Here is a 24026-nt window from a genome sequence, read left to right as displayed (position 1 = left end):
GCTAGAATGTATCCATTACTTCAATATAAAAATTAACTAGAACAAAGGTTTTCATTTCATGTAAAGAAGATAAATGTTCCTACCTGTCCACAACTTAGTGAGAACATCTTCAAATACACTTCTAGATTTTCTAGGGAGTCACTGTCGAGGGAATGATTAGTGTTGAGCAATGAAGGGGAAAAAAGGGTTTTCTTTGAGAAACCTGCTAAAAGTGCATTTTTGCAAGGAGTCATTTTCCTTTTGTTCTCTGTTCATTAACATCTCTTTATTCATCATAACTTTGAACAAAATTATCCTTTTCACAAAACTACTCACATTGTTTCCTATTCCTTGGCACAATGAAGCCATGCATATGCATGACACATCACAGAGTGTCGTTTTAGGAAAGACCCTGTTATTATGCATATGCACAAGGATGAGAGTTAAGTTATTGTAACCATGGAAGCCACTTTATTTGAACAGTCTTTGGCATTCTGAAATGGAGGAGGGGGAGAGAGAGGAATTGCTTTTTGAATATGATTCTGGGGTAGGTTTTGTATCACTATGTATGGTGAAATGGATTACAGTATGCAAACTATTTCCATAGTTAGACTTCAACCTCAGCGTTTTATAAGAAATAGACACAGCCGACTATCTTTAAAGTGATTAAAGAACAATACTATTAAAAATAAAAGCGCTGTCAAAAATTTAAAATGATTTAAACTCAATCTTCTCTTTTTAACTCCATGTACTGATTATATGGGATCAAGAAACATTCAGAAAGCTTGCTTGGCTAAAAGTGAAGATATGAACTAATAAAATTTATAAGGGAAATTGGACCATCTCTAAAAGAAATGGCATTATTTCCACCAGCAGATGGCAGAGCAGCCCATTTAATGGAGAAAAGCAAAGCAGAGTCACAGCTGGAACCTTTTTCCTTAGTTTGCAATCAGTAACATTCTAATATGGTATCTTCAGCCCCTGCTTATTAATACCCAAATGGATATAAATAAAAATGTAGTGATGTTAATACTAATAACACACAGTTAAAGCCATAATCTCAGAGGCAATAGTAACTGAATTAAGAATTATAATATTTGAGAGGCAGTGTGACGTAGTGGATGCAGAGCCAGACTCCTTTTCAAAGAGACCTAATTTCAGGTCCTGTGTCTGATACACATACTGACTCATAATGGTTAAGGCAACTTGGACATTATAAATTGGAGGGAAAGTGTTAAAATGCATTGCTGGAATGTGTTTTTTAAATCAGAGAACTAACATGTCTGACCCAAATCATTATTATTGATGAAAGAAGGATAGCATTTTCATATCTCAAACTATGTTGCAAAGTTACAGTCATTGAGACAATTTGGTAATTGTAAAAAAGACAAAAGAAAAAGAGATCAGTGGGATAGAATAGTTAAGAAGGAATCATAATAAAACCAAAAACCTATCTGATAAACCCCAAAAAAACATAAATAATGAAGGGAAAAAATCATTTTTGTTTTGTAATAAGCAATGGGAAAATTGACAATAAATCTGGCCCAAATTAGGCTTAGAACAGTATATTATACTATTTGCTGCATTCAAATGGCCCTAATGTGAAAGAAGATACCATTAAAAAAAGAATAAGAAATCAATGTCTTTAGTAGTTATGAGGAAAGAGTAAATTAGAAATTAAAAGGGAGTAGAAGGAATTACAAAAGATAAAGTAAATAATTTTGATTATATAATATTGAAAAGCTTTTGCACAAATTAATATATATATAAGATAACAAGGAAATCAGTTAAATGAGAAATATCATTAAACCAAAAATATCTAATAAAGATCAGATATTAAAGATATAGAGATAATAAAGAGAAATATATAAAACTAGATTAGTGAAGGGATATGGGGAAAAGCATACAGTTCCCCAAAAAAGAATTGGAAATTTTTAATAATGTTACAAATGAATGGTCAAATCATAAATAATAGTGAAAAATGAAATTATACCTCAATACCTAGAAAATTGGAAAAGAAGAGAAAAGATGACAATAGTCGAGTCTGGATGTGACTTTTGAAAGTTAGAAATTCCATTTCATATTTGGTAGAACTATAAACATTCTGGAAAGCAACTTGGAATTACATATATCATATGTCTACAATATCTATACACTTTTACCCATGGATTTCAGTGCCAGATGTATACCTCATAGAGGTCAATGACAAAAATGAAGGTTCCATATATAATACAATATTTATAGTACCATTTTCTGTAATAGCAAAGAATGAAAACTAAAATAGATACCCAAATTATTGGGAATCAGTTAAATAAATTATTGTACAGAAATGTTATAAAATACTATTCTACTTTTAAAATAATGAATATGCAACTATGGAAAGACGCATAGGAAATGATACATAAAGAAACAAATGGAACTAAGAAAAGCATATATTTCTGAAACAATATAAAGAATAACTCCACAATCAAAATTGAATGCTGTGAAATTATAATGACTAAACTTTAACTCCTCCCCAAAAAGAGATATTAAACAAAATACTTCCCACCCATCCCCTTTGAAGAGGTACAGTTCAGTGGGTGTGGTAGATTGCCTAAAACTTCACTTTTTTTCTATGTGTTAATTGACTTTGCTGAGTTTTTTTTGGGGGGGCACAAATATAAGACTATATTTTTTGTCGTTAAATATTTATCCTTATTTAGAACAATATAGTTTGTCAAGAGCTTTTTTAATGGTCACTCTACCAACTCTTATGTAAGTTTTCCAGTTTCTATATATTTGACAAGGATTATATTTAGGCCTTTAATTCAAAGGTTTCTTTGAAATTATAGTTTCTTCTGTAAAGAAATCTGATACAAACATTCTTCCCTGGTAAATTCTAGTGGTGAACTCGTTTCATGATGACACTAAATCATAATATAGTGCTCTTTAGTTATACCCATTTAACCAGTTGAAAATACAGATAATAGTACTATTGACTATTGTATATCTTTCCATTCCCCCCCCCCATAAAAATAACATGAACTTTTGTGGAATGTTTGGCAAAAACCTAGGTGAATTGTATTCAAATTATTGTTCTTGTCTAATATTAGTCACCTTACCAAAAAAAAAAAAATAGTGAAATGAGGCAAATCAGTCATACCTTATACTTGTTCAATATGCTGACTCCATGAAATCACTGCTTTCTTTCTAGATTTCTAATAACCATATCTTTAAAAATAGATTCTAGAATTTTGCCAAGGAATTTATTGACTTCATAAACATTATTTTATCTACCTAATATAGTCTTTCCAACCAAATACTAATGTGAAGAAATGAAATAGTTCCTGCCTTGAGGGAACTTACATTATTTGACATAATACAATTCTGATTTTCATTGATTTCTGTGAGTATATATGTACATATACAAAAGTTAGAGAAAAATATTGGTAATACAATATTCACTTCATCATCATCTTTTACTGATAGCTCCTTCAAATTTTACTAAATAGTCCCTTAGACTCAATTCAATTCAACAAACTTATATAGACCATTTAGTAATCATAAAATAGGTACTATGTTAGACAGAAAGCAGAGAAGAAGAGAAAGAAAAAAGAAAACAAAAGAGAACAAATTAACAACTCCCGGATTGTATTTTTAAGCTTTATCAACTTTGATATAGCTGGGGCTTTTATGTTCTACTGGTATGGACCTGGAGAACTTAGGTTCTATGTCCAAGCTTTGGGACAGAATTTTCATGAATTGAGTGAATGAGAACAAAAGTACATGACATGTTTCTTTTAGAGAAAATATTTATCATTCAGCTTTTTCAATTATTGTCTAATGATTGATTTTTCCTTAATCCTTTTCAGAGCAAAAGATTGATTATAGACATCATCACTGATTTTTTTTTTTCCTTTTTACTTTACAGGGTACAGCTACAAGTGCTATATCTCCTTGACAATACTGAAATCACCATGTCATAGATGTGAAGGTGGAAAAGAGGTGGAGAGGTAATTAGGTTCAATTCCTTCATTTTAAAGCTGAGGTAATTGAGTCCCAGAGCTGTAAAGTGAGCTACTCAGATTCACAGTGTTCATATGGATGGATTTGAACCCAGGTCTTTCTACATGATTCCAAATCAAGTGCTCTAGCAACTTCACCAGGAAGCCTTTCAAATGCCATTACTCAGTTGCTAATGTTAATTAAAAATAAATTCTTCTTTCCCTAGGCAATACTGTAGATGGTTTCTTTCTTTCTTTCTTTTAATATTAGCAAGCTATATATGATTTTTATTTCCCCAGAAGATGCAAAATAAACACCTATCTCCAAGCCATATGTTCATAGATTATTCTTTATGCCAGAATATAGATAACACACATATATGTTTGTGTGTATGTGTATGTGTGTGTATCCACATGAAAAGAATTATGGAAAATATGAGTGAGGAAAAGTTTGATCTAATATAGAAGAACTCTGGTTAAACATTATCATCATACTGGATAAATTACAGTAACGGATATGGAATTTATAAAATAAACAAAAAGGCCCCACTAATATATTTCTGAATTCTTGAAGCTTCACATTAGTAAACTTGATTCCTTTTTTGTTAGCTTAAATATGATCTATGGAATTTTAAGACTTGATGTTTGGCTAAAGAGACAGAAAAATTGATCAATGTTAAATAATATTTACTTGAAATTCAATTCAGCAAACATTCAGTAAATTACAGAGTATGATATTAGGCACTAGGAACTTGGTGATTAATATAGAGAATATGTAATGAGGAAGAGTTCAAAAGATAATGAGTAGTAGGTTCGTTAGTAGGATGATGTTTTCTCTAAAACTAGAACTTTGATATCTGACCTGAATTTTCTCCTCATTATTGATCTGGAACATAATAATAGAGAATCAATCCATTAATTTCTTATTGAAGTTTAAATTCAAAAGAATGTCCAAACCACCAGTTACAAAGGCAGAATAAAGCAAAGACAAAATCTACATGATAACATTCATGAATGTGAGGAAAGACAGAAATTCAATACTAAAATATGACAAAAAAATCAAACTCTTTAAAACTATATCTTGGAATTTCTGAAAATTTAAAGAGTGATCTTTTCTTTAAAAAAAAAAAAAGTACAATGTAGATCCACAGAGAACTTGATAACCAGATTAGATTGGGAAAAAAACAAAGAAAACCAAACCAAACCAAAAAACACCTTCTTCCAAGAAGGGACAGTAAAACTCAATATGAGCTAAAGCTAATGTAGGGGAAAAAATAATAAAATGGATATTTTAGCTTTATTCAGATCACTGAAGAAACAAAGAAGGAAAGAGATTATGGTAGGATAGAAGGGAATCTAAAAGATAACAGAAGCGAACAGAACCACTCAGTCTTTATGCTTCTATTTTTCTCTGTAAAGTAGAATCCTCTTTAGACAACAACAAAATCAATCAATGAATATGCATTTATTTAGTACCTACTATGTGCCAGATACTGTACTAAACACTGGGGATTCAAAAAGAAGCAAAATATAGTCTGTTCTTAAGAAGTTTGCTACTTAATGGAGATGACAAATAATAAACACATATACACACATATATAATTCAATCTATATATGATTAAAAGGGAAATGATTAGAAAAGGGAAGGTACTAGAATTAATAAAGTTAGGGAAGGCTTCCTGTATAAAGCAAACTTAATTCTGACTTAAAGGAAGTCAAAGAGATCAGTAGATGGAGCAAATGAGGGAAAATGTTTCACGTAAAGAGACAGTGAAAAAATGCCTTGAACCAAGAGATGTAACCCTTGGTAACTGAGAATCCCAGTGGGAAACCTTGTTCTGAAAATAACCAGGTGGTTTAGGGAATAATGTGTTTAAAAAAAAAAACTGGAAAGGTAGGAGATGACCAGATTTAAAGGATTTGAATGCCAGACAAAACATTTTTTATTTTTGCCTAGTGGCAATAGGAAGCCAATGAATTTTACTGAGTAGATTGGCGACATGATCATACCTATATTTTAGGAAAATCACCTTAGTGGCTGAATAGCTTTTTGCCTGAATAGAAGATGAATTAGAATAAAGAGACATATGAGGGAGGCTATCTCTTGCAATAGTTCAGGCAAAAGGCTATGAGGATGTGCAACAGAATCATAGCAATGTATTCAAGACATGTTACAAAGATATAATCAACAGGCTCTGTTAATAACTTGGATATAGTGAGAGAGAGATGGTGAGGAGGAACTGGCAGGATCATGTTATTCTTTACATTAAATATATTTTATATTATATACATATAATTATATATGTTATATATATAATTTATATTAAAATAGGAAGGGTAAAGTTTAGAAAGATAAATAATGAATTATGTTTGGGATGTTTGAGTTTAACTTGTCTACTGGACATCCAGTTGAAGATGTCAGCATGGCAATTCTATATGGGAGACAAAGTCAGCAGAGATAGTGGGGCAGGAAAATAAGAGATGGAAACTAAAGCTTTTAAGGCCTTTTAATTTAAGGTAGTGAGGTGTATCCGGTATAATGGACTGAGACTCAGGTTACAAAGATCTGAGGCCAAATCTGGCCCCTTCATTTATTAGCTATGGGACTCTGAACAAGTCATTTAACTTCTATTTGCCTCATTTTTTAAATCTTTAAGTTGGAGATAATGATAAGACCTACCTTCAAGGGTTATTGTGGAGATTAAATGAGATAACAATTGTAAAATATTTACCACAATGCCTGGCCATAGTAAGTGCTATATAAATATTAGCTGATTACTATTATTATTATCTATACCACATGGTAAATATAATTATCATGATCCTGTTAAATTGTGAAACAACAACTTTAAATAGGTACTATAGAACTAGCACAAATGTTTAATTAAAAATAAAAATGAAAAAAAAAAACAGGAAAATGGAGTTTGTAAACTATAAGTTGGTGAGTCTAACTTTTACTCCTGACAAAATTAGAATATAAAGAGATGTATTGAATTAAGGAGCCAGCAGAGCTTCATTTTCTCATGTTTACATCAAAGATTTAATGTAATCATTATTTTGATTATTAATAGATTACGTGATTGGGGAATTTTATACTTAAATTTCATTAAAATATTTCGTAAAATCTGTAAAACTCTCTCTCTCTCTTTCACATAAAGAGTTGTGGGTTACACATTATATCTATATCTCCACATACACACACACAACTTAATATGGGAATCATTTAAATGCATTTGCAAAGAGTAATAATTAATCTTTTCCAGTCTTACCTTGGAATAGAGTCTTTAACAGCATGCCTCTGGCATTTATATATGACTGAGAATTCATTCCTATTGTTTTCACCAAGACTTGAACAACACCACAGACGTAATATTTACAAAAATTTATGTATGATGCAAAAGTTGTGAAAAGGCCCAATATTTTGGGAGAGTCCAGATCCAGATATTGTCCCACTCAAAACCTTAGTTTGAATATCATAAGATGGAATTTAATATGATGAGGGTAAAAACAACAACAAAAAATTTTACAAGTACAAAATGGGGTAGGAATAAATAGTAATTTGAGAAAAACTCTGGAACTTTGAGGGGATTATAATTCCAGTGGAATATGATAGAGACATAGTTTTCAGAACAAGAGAACTTATAATCATATTAAACTTCATTGGGAATAAGCATATTGGGAGAACTATGTTCTGTTCTGAGCAACACATTTGAAGAAGGGCAATAGTCCAATATAAATGAGAAATTAAGATTTGTCTAGAATTATTCAGCTTTATAGGAATGTAAGTATTTTGCTAAACAATGAATACTAGTATATTACAGATGGGGCATATAGGAGTATATAAGAAATAAAAGAAGAAGGTAATGAGGAAGGAAAGAGGCACCAAAATCATATCTGGCAAAAATACAGATCTTGGTGTCCTTTCACTACAGATTGCTAAAATAATCTTCCTCATTTCTAATTCTATTCAGCTTAATTGCAATCTTCTTTGCTACCCAAGCTCCCACTCTTATTTTAGAGAACTTCAGTAAATATGTTAAAAGTTCCTTCAAATGGCCCAATTTATTAGTTCCTGAAAATACTCTTCTCTTTTGACTTGTTACTCTTTTCTATTTTACTTTCACAAGGGTTAGGACAAACCTTGATCTTGCCATCACCCTCAACTGTTTTACCTCCTCATTTAATAACTTTGAAATTTCTTTATGTGTTCATAATCATTTATATTTTGATTCCAATAGATTATAGAAAGATGTAAATCTACAAATCTGATATAACTATCAATTACATGTAGATAGAATAGAAATATGAATAGAGATGGTGATAGGCTTACTCTTTTAGGTTTGGAAATGACCAAAATAAAAACAAAATATAGTAGAACTGAGAAAAATGGCTAATGAATATATAGTATAGAGCATTTATTAGATCCTCCATCTAGGAAATAGAACATTTGAGGGTGAAGGTACATCGGTATTCCTTATTGCCAAATATCAGAGTACAATGTCTATCCATTTTTATTAAGCTAATAAAACTTTAAAATGTGGACTCTGAGAAACTGATATATCACTTAAGATTTAGTCCAGGTATATTCAGAGAGGATTATCACCAAGCTATTTATCTATTAAAAAAAAAAAAAAACCCACAACTTTTTTCCCCCCCAGACACAACCATTTCTAAAAACCATAAACCAAGTTTTGAAGGGAATGTTGATAATAATCATTGCATATTATCCTGACTAGTGAAATTTCAAGATATTACAATATTGGGAAAAAAAATACCACATAGGCTTGGGAACAGGGACATGCCACTTTTGATTTTATAAAATGTGAAAGTTGAAGTAAAAGTTCTCTATCTTCCCTCCCAACTTTATTCTTTTAATTCTTACCTGTATAAGATAAAGTGGATGTTCTCTTTTCTTTCTAAAATTCCATAGTGAATGACTGGTCCCTAAAATAAAATGCTAAGATTAGGAAGGAGTCAATAGAAAAAATTCAGTATTTTGAGTTGAAATCATTTCTCCAGAGTAATGACTTATCTGTTACTAAAGCATTAGAAAAATTACTGAACGAAAAAACTGGCAAGACATATACTTGGGAACAATTCTGTACCATTCAGGAGATACACATGATGACTTAATAGCTTTTATCCACATCCACATAAAAAATCATAGTTTGGCACAGAATGTGTTTTCCATTAGACAAAGCTTGTTGTATTATATTAAATGTATTGCCATTCTTTGAGAAATAAACTTAGAAAGAGAAAGCATCCAAAAATTGCTACAATAAGAATGTTTTATGGAGAAAACTTGTGTGTGTGTGTGTGTATGTGTGTGTGTGTGTGTGTGTGTGTGTGTGTGTGTAATTTCCAGAATTAAAAACAACAACAACAATAATAATAATAATAATTACTCAAAGTCTTCAAACCTTTACATTTTATGAAGCCTAGTTGTTCTCTCATTTCCTAGAGAAAAAGTCATCATAATGTAAATTTATCTTCTTGGTCACAAATGAATTTTGTCATTCTAATTGCAATAGGATAACATTAAGAAGGCAGAGACTGTTTTACTTTTCTATTTATATGTTCAAGGCTCATGCTTTACATGCAGTTTTATTGTCATTCAATTGTTCAGTCTAATCCAACTCTTTGTGACTCCATGTACCATACTGTCTATGGGGTTTTCTTGAGAAAAATACTAGTCATTTGCCATTTCATTCTTCAGTGTTTTGAGTCAAGCAGAGATTAAACAACTTGGGCAAGGTCATGCAAAAAGTGTCTAAAACTGGATTTGAATTCAGGTCTTCCTGACTCTAAGCTAAGCACTCCTTCAGCTTCCTAGCTTCCTCCTTGAATATAGTAAACACTTAATAAATCTTTCAGTTAACAAGTCAATGAGCATGTAATAAGTGTCTCCATAACACATGCTAGGCACTGTTCTATGCACCAGAAATATACAGAAAAGCAAAAAACAATCCCTGATCATTTATACAAAACAGAATAATACTGGAGAGGTTTCCTTAATAGGCTTTTTTTTTTTAATTGGAGTTACGGGATTTGCCTAGTCACACAGTTAGTTAGGAAGTATTAAGTGTCTGAGGCTATATTTGCTCTTAGGTCCTACTGATTCCATAGCCTGTGCAGATCTACTATGACATCTGGCTTTCTTTTTAATAGTTTCTTAAAGAAAGGAAAAAAGCAAAGAAATAAACATTTACATCATACCTACTATATGGAAGAATCTGTACTTTAAGCACTTTGGAAATTTCTTGGTTCATCTTCACAACACCGAGGGGCAAAAACTATTATTATCTCCATTTTGAGGAAAGTAAAATGAATGGAAGTTGAAAGTTAGCCAAGTGCATCTAGCTAGGAAAGGTTCCAACCAAAACTTAAACTCAAGGTTTCCTAGTTTTAAGCCCAACACTCGAAACACTGTGATGCTCTTCTATGTGTACACACACACACACACACACACACTCACACACACACATATACCCACAATGCACAAAATTTTTTGCCTTCCTTTCATACCAGGGAAGAAATCTGTATTATTATATCAAAAAATAAGATATAATGATATTATATATTATACATATATTTTCTGCATTTCTAAGCTTCTCAATGTTTTTTGTTTTGTTTTGTTTTGTCTGTTCGTCTTTTTGTGTCCTTTGTAGCTTCCACTAAACTTCCCCTAAAATTCCCACTTGATTTTTAATTCCAATTCTAATACATCAAAATTTATTTATGATGGGAAAAATCACCATGTGAAAAGAACATATATATATATTTCTATATATATGTAAATATATAGATGCACTCATACACACAGATGTGCAAATGTATAAATGTATATGTATAACTATTTCTCTCCACACACACACACACACATATATACACTCACACACAAGCTTTTTTCTACACACAGAGACATAAATCTAGAACCCTGCAGTAAAGTCAGGAAATTTGGATGCAAGTTTGAGCAATGTTAACAATAAGTTATGCCATCTTACTCATATCATCTTCTCTGGTCTTGAATCTTTCTAAATGTAAAATAATAGAATTGGCTTGAATAATATCTAATGTCCTTTTAAAGTATAAAATTCTGGGCATATCTCTATGATACTTAGTATCAATACTAATCATTCATTGCTGGTCAATGATTCTAATTGTCAGTTAACCATAGAGATAAACTTGGGATTCTATGAGATATCTTTTGTAATAGAAGAATGGTTGAAAATTAATACATGGTATCTCACTGATTGGCTATCTTCATGGTGTGATGTAAAGTACATTCTGATCCTAATGAAAACCTTTGTAACCTTTGCAGACTATAATAGTTATAAGTTGTAATAAGATGTGCTATTAACACCAGAAGAGTGGTTGGGATCTTTAGAAGAGGAATTCTCTTGAACTTTGCTCTTAGAGAATACACTATTCCAGTATTTGCTTCCCACCAAGTTGTATACTTGGGGTGAATAGGAAGTCTTAAAAGGACAGAAAATTTGCAGTTAGGAAAATGTGTTTCAGAGAACCCTGAAAAATCCTAATACTAATTGTTTTTTTTTTAAAGACATAATTAAATTAATGAGTTTATAAGGAAGCTATTCCATAAGCAATATTAAATAATGTTAAATACTATAATTTCATTGATGTGTTTGAAAGAGTGTGTGGATGTATGTATATACATACCCATAGATACATAAGTATATATGTAGATTGGAGACAGAGGCAGAGAGAGAGAGACAGAGGAGACAGACAGAGAGACAGAGACAGAGAAGATATTTTATATATATATATATATATATATATATATATATATATATATATAGACAGCTCAGGAGACTGCTTGTGTCCTATTTCTGACTTTTCAAAAAAGAATTCTGTCCCTGTACTCTGTGGAATGTTGAGAATTAAACAAGTATTTACTGAGTTCACACACCACATGTGAGCAATAAAATGCAATTAGTATGTAAATACTGTTATCATATTTTGTACTATACTCCCTGGAATGCCTCTTAGGTAATGTGAGTTATTTTTTTTTAATTTCGCATTTAATATATGCAGATACTGCTTATATAAGTAAAATTAATTTTTTTAAGATGGTGGCTCACATGGAATATTAATTGGAATTTTCACTCTCATTGAGGATTTCAAAGCCATTTAAGTACAGATGCTATTTCTAACTGTATCATATGAATAGAAATTTCATTCAAGCTTCATGGGTTCACAGAGTTTGAGCTGGCAAAGAGATTGGAGACTATCTAGTCTAACTATCCCTTTTTACAAATGAGGAAACTGAAGGCCAGAGAGGAGACTTTAATATATTCCCCTAAGTTCTTATCTATTAGTTGTTTAAGTCATGATCAGCTCTTAGTGACTCCATTTGGTATTTTCTTGGCAGAGATGTTGGAATGGTTTGAAATTTTCTTTTCAAACTTATTTTACAGATGAGAAACCAAAGCAACCAGAGTTAAATGACTTGCCCAGGCTCAAATAGTTAGGAAGTATGTGAGGTAGGATTTGAATTCACAAAGATGAACCTTTCTGACTTTAAATGTGACTCTCTATCAACTACACCACCTAACTGATGTGGCCATATAAGTAGTAAGTGAAAAAGGCAAAATTCAAACCGAACTTGTCTATCTAAATTCAGCACCCATTTTATTTTGTTATTCTGCTAAATTTTCTGTTATATTATATGTTATTAATTAATTAATGTATAATATATTATATGTAATATTCTGTTATTGATGCCCAATAAACTGAGCCTACAAAATTAATAAATGGGGCAACTTGTAAATAGACAGATGAAAAAAAAATCCTATCATATTATAGTCTTTTCTCATTTGTCCACAGTGATGGAAAGTACAAGTAGAAAATATAATAAGAAATGGAAGATAAGAGAAATAAAAATCTAGAAAGAGCCAAAGATTTTGTTTAATTTACAATTTACAAAGGAAGAAGCTCAGAGAGATGTAGTACCTTCTTTTCCCAAGGTTGTACAGAGAGTTAATGACAAAAACAGAACTGCCAAGCTACCTTTTGAATTCCAGTCCAGCATTCTTTGAAGTAAGCTAGATATTGTCATGTATTGGCCTTTAAAATGACTGTATGTACAAGGGGGATATTTGAAAATCACTTTGTCTGCCATACAGATAATTCATAGTACTTATGAATAAATGATAAAGCCAGAATATGAAGATTCAGTAAGTTGTCTGTTTTTTTAAATGTACCTTAAAATTAGAATAGCTATGCCATGTGTTTGAGGGCCGTGCTTTTGAATCATATGAAATTTCCTCTTTAAATTCCCCTTTATCTATCTACATATCTATGTATCTCTCCATCCATCTATCTATTTATCTTTCTATCTATCTATATTTTCCCCATTAACCATTATACACCTATGCTTAGTAGAGTATCTGGCATATAGTAAGCAATCAAATAATGTTGATTAAGTAATGCTTCCCCAGAACTATAGTGATATTATTTGTTTTGTTATTAACATTTTTTTTGTTTTGTTTTATTTCTCCTTGAAGCAAGCAAATGGCTCAATGAATAGAGACCTACGCTTGGAATCAGGAACACCAGAGTTCAAATCTAGCCTATCACACTAGTTTCAGTGATTCTGGGTAAGGTACTTAATTTCTGTTTATCTAATTCAGTGGAAAAGGAAATGGCAAACCACTCCAGTATCTTTCCCAAGAAAATCTCATGGAATGTGTATTCCCTGGGGTTATTAATAGTTGGACATTACTGAACAACATTGCTCTACTTGCTAACTTCATGCTAAACAATTGACTTTCATATCCATGCCTTTAAATAATGTGTCATTCATCTGGAATGAATCTCTTTCTCATATCCCTCACCTGGAATGACAAGTTTTCTTGGTGTGTGTGGGAACAGGGGCAGTTTAATCACTTCAAATCCTTTACTGTTATCCCCAAGTGCTTATCCCCCCAAATAATTACTCTTTATTTTATACTTATTAACCTTTGTTTGTGTTGTCTCTCTTGATAAAGGATAAATCTCTGGAAGTCAGAGATTATTTCTCTTCTATCTAATGTTATCAATTACCTATCTAATATTACCAAGTGTATAATAGTCAGTTATGGTATGCTTATATATTAAAATATTTCTAGCTCTCTGACTTTTATCTTCATTTGGCAATTATATGTGTCACTAAGCCAATCATAAACTTTGATATGGCTTTTCCATTGTAAGTCAAAATCTAAAGGATAGCATTAAAAGGAAAATAAGCCTATGTTCAAAATTATTCATATTTATTTACACAAGCAATGACATGGAGAACAAAATGGGCAGATATTGTTGATACCATAGGTATAGGATTAGCCTTATGATTTCATTCTTTTTTTTATTATTTATTTTTTTTATTTATTTAATAGCCTTTTATTTACAGGTTATATGCATGGGTAACTTTACAGCATTAACAATTGCCAAACCTCTTGTTCCAATTTTTCACCTCTTACCCCCCACCCACTCCCCCAGATGGCAGGATGACCAGTAGATGTTAAATATATTAAAATATAAATTAGATACACAATAAGTATACATGACCAAACCATTATTTTGCTGTACAAAAAGAATCAGACTCTGAAATATTGTACAATTAGCTTGTGAAGGAAGTCAAAAATGCAGGTGGGCATAAATATAGGGATTGGGAGTTCAATGTAATGGTTTTTATTCATCACCCAGAGTTCTTTCTTTGGGCGTAGCTGGTTCAGTTCATTATTGTTCCATTGGAAATGATTTGGTTGATCTCCTTGCTGAGGATGGCCAGGTCCATCAGAACTGGTCATCATATAGTATTGTTGTTGAAGTATATAATGATCTCCTGGTCCTGCTCATTTCACTCAGCATCAGTTTGTGTAAGTCTCTCCAGGCCTTTCTGAAATCATCCTGTTGGTCATTTCTTACAGAACAATAATATTCCATAATATTCATATACCACAATTTATTCAGCCATTCTCCAGTTTCTAGCCACTACAAAGAGGACTGCCACAAACATTCGTGCACATACAGGTCCCTTTCCCTTCTTTAGTATCTCTTTGGGATATAAGCCCAGTAGTAACACTGCTGGATCAAAGGGTATGCACAGTTTGATAACTTTTTGAGCATAGTTCCAAACTACTCTCCGGAATGGTTGGATTTGTTCACAACTCCAACAATGCATCAATGTCCCAGTTTTCCCGCATCCCCTCCAACAATCATCATTATTTTTTCCTGTCATCTTAGCCAATCTGACAGGTGTGTAGTGGTATCTTAGAGTTGTCTTAATTTCCATTTCTCTGATTAATAATGACTTGGAGCATCTTTTCATATGACTAGAAATAGTTTCAATTTCTTCATCTGAGAATTGTCTGTTCATATCCTTTGACCATTTTTCAATTGGAGAATGGCTTGATTTTTTATAAATTAGAGTTAATTCTCTATATATTTTGGAAATGAGGCCTTTATATGATTTCATTCTTATATAAAACTCTTTCTACCAGTGTAGACCTACACCTACTCTGCAACTTACAGTATTAGAGTGGCTCAGTGCATTAGGAAGGAAAGTAAGTGGTCCAGAATCATACTATGACTGAAGAGGAGTTTAGTCTAGGGTAATTTGCTCCAGGAGCAAATCCCTAGCACTATGTGCATTATTGTACTTTTCATTATTGGTGAATCAGTAAAATACTATTGTGCCACTCACAATAAAACATGGCAAGAATACAAAGAGAAATAGAAAGCTACATAAGAAGTAAGCAAAAAACTAAGAAGAAAATGTCCACATTGACTGAAACTACCTTTTAAAACTACAGAGGCAAGGAAATTTTAGAAAGATGGAAGGGAAGGCAGAAAAAGGAAGAGAAAACAAGTAGTTTATAAGTCTAAGAATTTTCAAGAAATTCACATTGCCTTGTTATTTTTTCTCAAATATAAATATACCCAGTAGGAATTTGAAGGCTTACTTCAAAGACACACAAAGTATTTTGCCCATTTCCCTTTGAAGGGATTGTAAATGATCCCTTTATAAAAACAAATAATCTTTGTACTGCTCCTTTCATTTTGTGTCTTCCTTTCTGAAATCAGTCTCAGGTTTTTCCACATTATGTAATGATGTTGATAATGATAATTGATGCTGGCTGATGAAATAATACTGTAAAGTTTGTATAACACTTTACCAATTTAAGTTTATCCCCAAACAATAAGTGGTAATCATTATTTTTATCTCTATTTTACAGACACAGGTAAACTAAGGCAGGTACATGTTAAATGATTTCTCCTAGGTAACCAAGATAATAAGCATCTGAGGCTGGATTTGAATTTACAAGTTTAGTACTCTATTCATTATGACACCTCACTACCTCATTGAATGGCTCAGGGTTGATATTTGCTCATTCTAGTAAGAAACATCATTAACAACTGAGGAATCTGGTAAAGCTTCATAAAGAAGGTGACATTTGATCAAAGTTTGAAGGAATCAGAATACTAAGATTTGAATCTGAGGAGGAAGGGCATTTCACATGAAGGAGACAGCTTGTGTAAAAGCAAAGAGAAAAAAGCAAGTACCATGCAAGGAGAAAAAATAAGGCCCCTATGACTCAATGATAGTAAGCTTAGAAGAAACAAATATATAATAACTAGAAATTGTAACACTATACAAACAAGACTATTAAAACTGTTACATTATGAAGATGCCAAAAAGAGTTTTTATTTGATCTAATAGTTCCAATCATGTATCATTCACACATTCAGTTTTTAGTTGAAAATGCTCAAGAGGGCTCTCTTCCTAACACTGCTATTTTTCTGACTCATCTTTTTTTCCCCACATCCAGTCTATTCTCATCACTATCTCTTCTTATCACCTACTATCTTTTCATGCTGATCTTAATATATTCAGTTTCTTCCAAGAAAGAGGGAAAAAGGAGGTTAAAGTATTTGAGTATTCTCTACATGGTAAGCACTAAAGTAATTCTAATACCTGAGCCAAATATCCACAAATCAACTTTTGGGACAAAATTATTGGAGCTAGAAATGGGAAAAGGAAATACAGTAAACCTTAACTAGAATCCTTAAGATACTAAGGCCCAGAGGGGGAAAGAAGGAAGACCCTTACAAACGATAGAATTAGAGTGGCAAAGTTACCACAAAAATGGAATATTGCAGCTTACCAAGAGGAAAAAAAAAGGGGCAAGGGAAGGAAAGAGAGAGATAAAGATCATGTTAGGACTGGTCCAGGAAGAAACTCACCAGCAGTGAGGTCACCAGAAGCAAAACATTTATTATCTATAGCTTCTTTTTAAAATCAAATTATGTTTGCTAACCAGGTTCTTCTCTCTACAGTAAAAGTTCAAGCCTTCTAAATTTTGGTGCCTTCAAGAAAAGCCATGGACCCCCACCATACTAGTAATAGTTATGCTTATGTGTCTATTGCAATATTGGATCATTAGAACAAGCAAGATCTTAATTCTAATGTGGAGGTTCTTAATATGGGATGCACGGTTTTAAATATTTAATAAAAACTTTTTATATAACATTATGTATTTTTATGCATTTAAAGGTATTATTCTGAGAAAATGTCCATATATTTTAGTAGAGTGATTTTGTCATCCATGACATTGTTCATTATGGGGAGTCAGGACTATAAGCTGGAAGATATTTTAAAAAATCAAAGGAAAGGTATCAACAAAGCTACCTAGCATTTATACATACACACATAAAACTATTTCTATGTATTTCTATATCTATATCTAAAACCTATCGATATGTAGATATGTATGCATGCATATATATAGATATATATGTCTGTATGTATGTGTGTATCAAGTATGCATAGTGTAAATAAGTCAGTTCATTGTACTGTCAGTCATTACTAATGTTTCTTGAGCCCTTTCTGAAATTATTCTTACTTACTTGTCAAGGACATCTAGTGCTCTAGATTTTAATTTTACTAACATACTTTTCCAACAAAAAAAAAAAGATATTCATATAGTGAAGAATATGAGCCATAGTGAATTGAAATAGCTTGCCTCACAAAAAATAAATTAGGTGTGGAACAAGAAATGTAACTTCACAATGCTCATTCTGGTCTTTTACTTGTTATGAGCCAGCATTCTTCAATGAATCAATCAGTGTTCACTTATCCCTTCCCTATAGCAATCTTGCAGTTAAAAAAAGATGTTTCAGCATTTTATTCAGCATATAAATTCCTACTACTTACACATTTAATATTGAGATGTCCCCTTTATCACCAATCCCATCTCCTATTACTTACCAATACAACAGATGAATAAAATAGGTCCATAACAATTATATTTGAAATAAATTTGCCATGAAAAGACAGATTTCTAGGGAAAATACTCAAATAAATGAGCACATGCTTTGCAAATAATTCATAATAATGAAGGTTGATTACTCCCATCAGAGTCAATATTCAAGAGCTGGTTCTATTTTTATTCATTGCAAAAATCCGCATATATGGCTACTTGTACCAAAGAACTCCTTTTAAAATCGTCTGACATTTTTAAGCCTTCAATTGAAAGAAAATTTCCAAAATATGTGCAATTAAAAGTTTTTAAAATATAGGGACTGAACAGAAGAAACCACAATCATGTAGGATGAATAAAATAATATGATCAGTGGCATTCCATCCACCTGTAGTATTCTTCTGAAGATGCTTCCAGTGAATTGAAAAAAGATGCATGAAATTTCATCTCAATAATTCCATTCTGGGGGTGGAGTCAAGATGGTAGAGAAGAGACATGTCTTTATCTGAACTCTCCCTGATGTCCCTCAGATCAAACCAAATCAAGTTTATGAACTGATTTTGGGGTGACAGAGCCCATATATATTTGCAATATAACACATTTCCAGCAGAAGATATTCTGGAAGAACTTAAGAAAAGATATGTTTCAATTGGGCATGAGAGGGACTAGCCAAGTGAAAGTGTAGTGCAGAGACCCAGGGTAGTGTGGGCTCCCTGGCCCAAGGAATATAACGAGAAATCTACAGCAGTGTTGGCTGTTCTGTCCTGGTTGCAAGTCAGTAGATCAACAGATTCACTGTAAGACATCCAAACAAATAAAAAAGGCAACCAGGGAGCCCCTAAATCCCAGAATAACTCAGAGCCAGGCCACACCCACCCAGAACAAGAAATTAGTGAGCACTGACCTAGCTCAGCCACTGTCACCTGTGGAGGAAACTTGGACAATCTCCCCTTTTCCCTAAAAGCATACCTCAAAAAATGAACAATAAAGCAAGAAGAATTCTGATCATAGATAGTTTTTATGGAGAAAGAAAAGAATTCAAACCTGAGCACACTAAAAGCAGATCATCTTCAGATGAAGTCTGAAAAGATTATGTGGCTTGGTGCCCATTTCACAACAAGGCTCTTTTAGAAGAATTCAAAAAGGATCTTAAAAGAGAGTTAGAAGAAAAATGGGGAAAGAAAATGAGAACTTTGCAAAAGGGTTTGGATAAGGAAATAGAAATTCTCTGAAGAAAACTTCTTACAAAATAGATTTAGTGAAATGGAAAAAAACTTTGTAACTCCTAACAAAATAGATTTGACAAAATGGAATAAGAAAACAATTGCTTGAAAAGCGGAATTTATGAAATGGGGACATATTCATAGAAAAAACAACTCATTTAAAAATTCAATTAGCCAAATACAAAAGGAGCTTAAAGAAAAGGTAAATGAAGAAAATAATTCACTAAAAAATTAGAACTGTACAAATGGAAATGAAAGGCTCAGTGAGACATCAAGAATCAGTCAAACAAAACTAAAAATAGGAAAAAATAGGAAAAAAATAGAAAATACTTCATTGGAAAAACAATTGACCTGGAATAGATTTAGTAGAGACAATCTCTAAGCATTATTGGACTTTCTGAAGATCATGATGAAAAAAAGAGCCTAGACATCATCTTTCAGGAAATTATCAAGGAAAACTGCCTTGATATTCTAGAACCAGAAGGTTAAATAGCCATTGAAAGAATTTACCAATCACCTTCTGAAAGAGACCCCAAATGAAAATGCTAAAGAATATCATTGTTAAATTTCAGAATTATCAGGTCAAGGAAAAAATAAGTGCAAGCTGCGAGAAAGAAACAATTCAAATTTCGAGGAGCCACAATTAGAATTACCCTGGACCTAGTAGCTTTCACCTAAAGGATCAAATGACTGAAATCTTGATGTTCCAAAAGGCAAAAGGAACTTGGATAGCAGCCAAGAATCAATTATCCAGCAAAATTGAGTGAGCATTATCTTTCAGAGAAGAAGATGTTCATTTAATAATACTGGTGAATTTCAGTTATTTCTGATGAAAAGATCAGAGCTGAACAACAAATTTGATCTCCAAATATTGAACTCAAGAGAAGTATAAAAAATATAAAGAGGAAAGAACTCTTGAGAACTATATCTTTGTTATAGGGTGCAGGTATAATTTGATTTTATTGTGATAATATAAAAAAGAAACTAGAGGTAGAAAGAGCATTGTACTAGAAAAATGGGAAAATGGAGGTGAAATAAGGGAAATTGCATCTCATAAAGAGGAAAAGAAGACCTATTATAATTGAGGAAAAGAAGGGAGGGGGATGAACATTGTGTGCCTCTCACTCCCATAAGATTTGACTCAAAGAGAGAAGATTAGAATTATCTTTATTTGCAGATGATATGATGATATACTTAGAGAATACTCGAGAATCAATTAAAACAGCTAGAAACAATTCACAGTTTTAGCAATGTTTCAGGATACAAAATAAATCCACATAAAACATCAGCATTTTTATATATTGCCAACGAAGTCCAGCAGCAAGAGAAGTAAAGAGAAATTCCATGTAAAATAACTGTAAATAATATAAAATATTTGGGCATCTATACTTGCCTAAGCAAAGCCAAAAATTATATAAACACAAGTAGAAAACACTTCCTATACAAACAGATTCAGATCTAATCCCTTGGGAAAATATCGAGTGCTCATGAGTAGCCCTGCTAATATAATAAAAATGAGAATACTACCTAAATTAATGTATTTATTCAGTATCATAGCAATCAAATTACTAAGAAATTATTTCACAGAGTTAGAAAAAAAAATAATAAAATTCATCTGGAAGAATAAAAGATCAAGAATTTCAAGGGAATTAATGAAACAAATTGCAAATGAAGGTGGCCTAGCTGTACTAGACTTACAAATATATTATAAAGCAGTAGTCATCAAAACCATTTGATACTGGCTAAGAGTAGTTGATCAGTGGAATAGATTAAGTTCACCGCACAAAATAGTCAATGACAATAGAAATCTTGTATTCGATAAACCCAAAGATCCCAGCTTTTGGGATGAGAATTCACTATTTGACAAAAACTGCTGGGAAAATTGGAAACTAGTATGGCAGAAACTAGGCATTGACTCACTCCCAACATCCTATACCAAGATTAGATCAAAATGGGTTCATAATTTTGACATTGAGTGATATTATAAGCAAATTAGGAGAACAAAGGATAATTTATTTCTCAGATTTGTGAAGAAGGAAGGAATTTATGGCCAGAGTAGAACTTGAGTATATTATTGCATGCAAATGGATAATTTTGATTAAATCAAGTTAAAAAGTTTTTGTACAAAAAAAACTAATGTAGACAAAATTAGTAGGGAAGCAATAAACTGGGGAAAAATTACATTGAAGTACTCTGATAAAGGCCTCATTTCTAAAATATATACAAAGAATTGACTCAAATTTATAAGAAATCAAGACAATCTCCAATTGATAAATGGTTATATGATATGAACAGGCAAATTTGAGATGAAGAAATTAAAACTATTTCTAGTCACAAGGAAAGCTGCTCTAATCACTATTAATCATAGAAATGCAAAATAAGACATTTGTGAGATACCACTCAGATTGGCTAAAAGGATAGGAAAAGATAATGATAAATGTTGGAGGGGATGTGGGAAAACTGGGACACTAATACATTTTTGGTGGAGTTGTGAAATGATCCAACCATTCTGGAGAGCAATTTGGAACTATACCCAATGGGTTATCAAATTGTGCATACTCTTTGATGCAACAGTGTATCTACTCTGCTTGTATCCTAAAGAGTTCATAGAAGAGGGAAAGGGATCCACATGTATAAAAATGTTTGTAGCAGCCCTTTTTGCAATGGCAAGAACCTGGAAAATGAGTGGATGCCCATCATTTTGAGAATGGCTGAACAAGTTATGGTAACTAAATGTTATGGAATATTATTGTTCTATAAGAAATCATAAGTCAGATGATTTTAAAGAAACTTGGAGACACTTACATGAACTGATGTAATTGAAATGAGCAGAAGTAGGAGATCATTATATGACTAGCAGCAGCAAGATTATACAAGATTAATTCTGATGGACATGGCTCTAGTAAACAATGTGGTGATTTAGACCATTTCCAGAGGTCTTGTGATGATGAAAGCCATCTATATCCATAAATAGCACAGTGGTAACTGAATGTGGAACACAACATAGTATTTTCACTCTTTTTGTTGCGGTTTACTTGCATTTTGTTTTCTTTCTTATTTTTTTTTTCTTTTTGATCTGATTTTTCTTGTGCATGATATTTGTGGAACTATGTGTAGAGGAATTGCACATGTTTAACATATATTGGATCATTTGTCAACTTGAGAGAGTGAGGAAAAGGGAGGGAAAATGAGAATACAGTGTTTTGTAGGGGTGAATGTGAAAAATTATGTATATATTTTGAAAATAAAAAGCTTTCTTAAAAATACTTCTATTCAATTATAGTAGCATTTTATCCTGTGTAATAAATAATTTATTTAATTCCAACATACAATAATAAAAGAATGTCTTGTCTTATGACTCCCCTTCCCCCATTTTTCTTTAGTTCTGTGTAGTGAAATGAAGAAAATAATTAAATAATAATTGTTACTTTTATGGTAATTTAAGGTTTGGGAAGCACTTTAAAAACATTATCTTATCAGATGCTTATTATCTTGGTTACCTAGGAGAAATCATTTAACAATTTCCTTCTTTAATATATATATATATAAAATATCCTTTTGCAGTTCATTATACAGTGGATAGAGCTCTTGATCTGGAGTTAGAAAGTTATATAAGAATTCTAATTTTGCTTAAGACACATTAATTGCATGATCCTGGGCAAGTCACTTAATTTCTGCTTGCCTAAGTTTTCTAATTTGTGAAAGGGGCATAATAATAGTATCTAATTCTCAGAATTGTTGCCAGGATAAAATGATATTCGTAAAGGATTTTGAAAATCTTAAAGCACTATATAAAAGGTATCTAATATTATTATTACTATTACTATTATCATTGTCATTGTTTGATGTGGTTGTTGCATTTTATTCTTGCCCAAAACAAAAAGCCATGTATGTGGTAGGGGATGTAATTGTTCTCTTTGTATTGATCAGAAAACTCAGGCTAAAAGATGCTGTACTATGTTTTTTTTCCCAAATAAATTCTCTGAGGGCAGGAACGATTATATATATTATTTTTGAATTTTCAGTAAACGACCTTGTATCTAGTGCTAAATATTTAATTAATATTTGTCAAATTGAAAACAACTTTTGTAAGCAAACCTCTGGGAATTACTCTGTTCTTACTATCCTCTTTGAAAATTTAGGGATTTTCAATAATAGTATTCAGAATAAAGGAAATGGTTTTCCCCAATCCTATTACGACATTGAATGTCTTTGTGTCTTATGAACTATGACTAAGCTTTTTATTCTAAAATCTTAATCTGTACTAAATTGGACTTTTACCACTGAGCCCCAGATATATTTGCAAATGCTAAAATATAGGAAGTAGTTTCCTTTTGAAAAGGGCACAAAAAATATTGTCTTGGATATTGAAATGTTTAGAAAACAATTGCTGTTGATCACCACTTATTCCCATCCTTGGTATTTTACGTCCCAAATTCCATGGCTCATTCTTTTAGTCACGACCTTTCAGAAAGTTCACAGAGCCAGAAGCTTTCCAATTTTCTGCCAGTAATAAAAGTTCCTTTTGCACATCTCCTCTGTGTACAATAACCTATTTAATTCTGTTCTTATCTATC

The 24026-nt window shown here is 32.0% G+C and overlaps 1 long non-coding RNA gene across 1 annotated transcript in view; it reads left to right on the top strand.

Annotated features, from left to right (window-relative positions):
* The first annotated feature begins 3280 nt into the window (after positions 1-3280).
* Positions 3281-24026, top strand: part of LOC116419440 — a 64924-nt gene continuing 44178 nt past the window's right edge. Inside the window, exons 1-2 of the long non-coding RNA XR_004229753.1 lie at positions 3281-3364; positions 3890-3971. This is a non-coding gene — a long non-coding RNA (uncharacterized LOC116419440). The remainder of the gene's footprint in view (positions 3365-3889; positions 3972-24026) is intronic.

Source organism: Sarcophilus harrisii, chromosome 5 (assembly GCF_902635505.1).
Source record: "Sarcophilus harrisii chromosome 5, mSarHar1.11, whole genome shotgun sequence".
Classification (NCBI taxonomy): Eukaryota; Metazoa; Chordata; class Mammalia; order Dasyuromorphia; family Dasyuridae; genus Sarcophilus; species Sarcophilus harrisii.
This window is presented reverse-complemented; position numbering and strand designations above follow the sequence as displayed.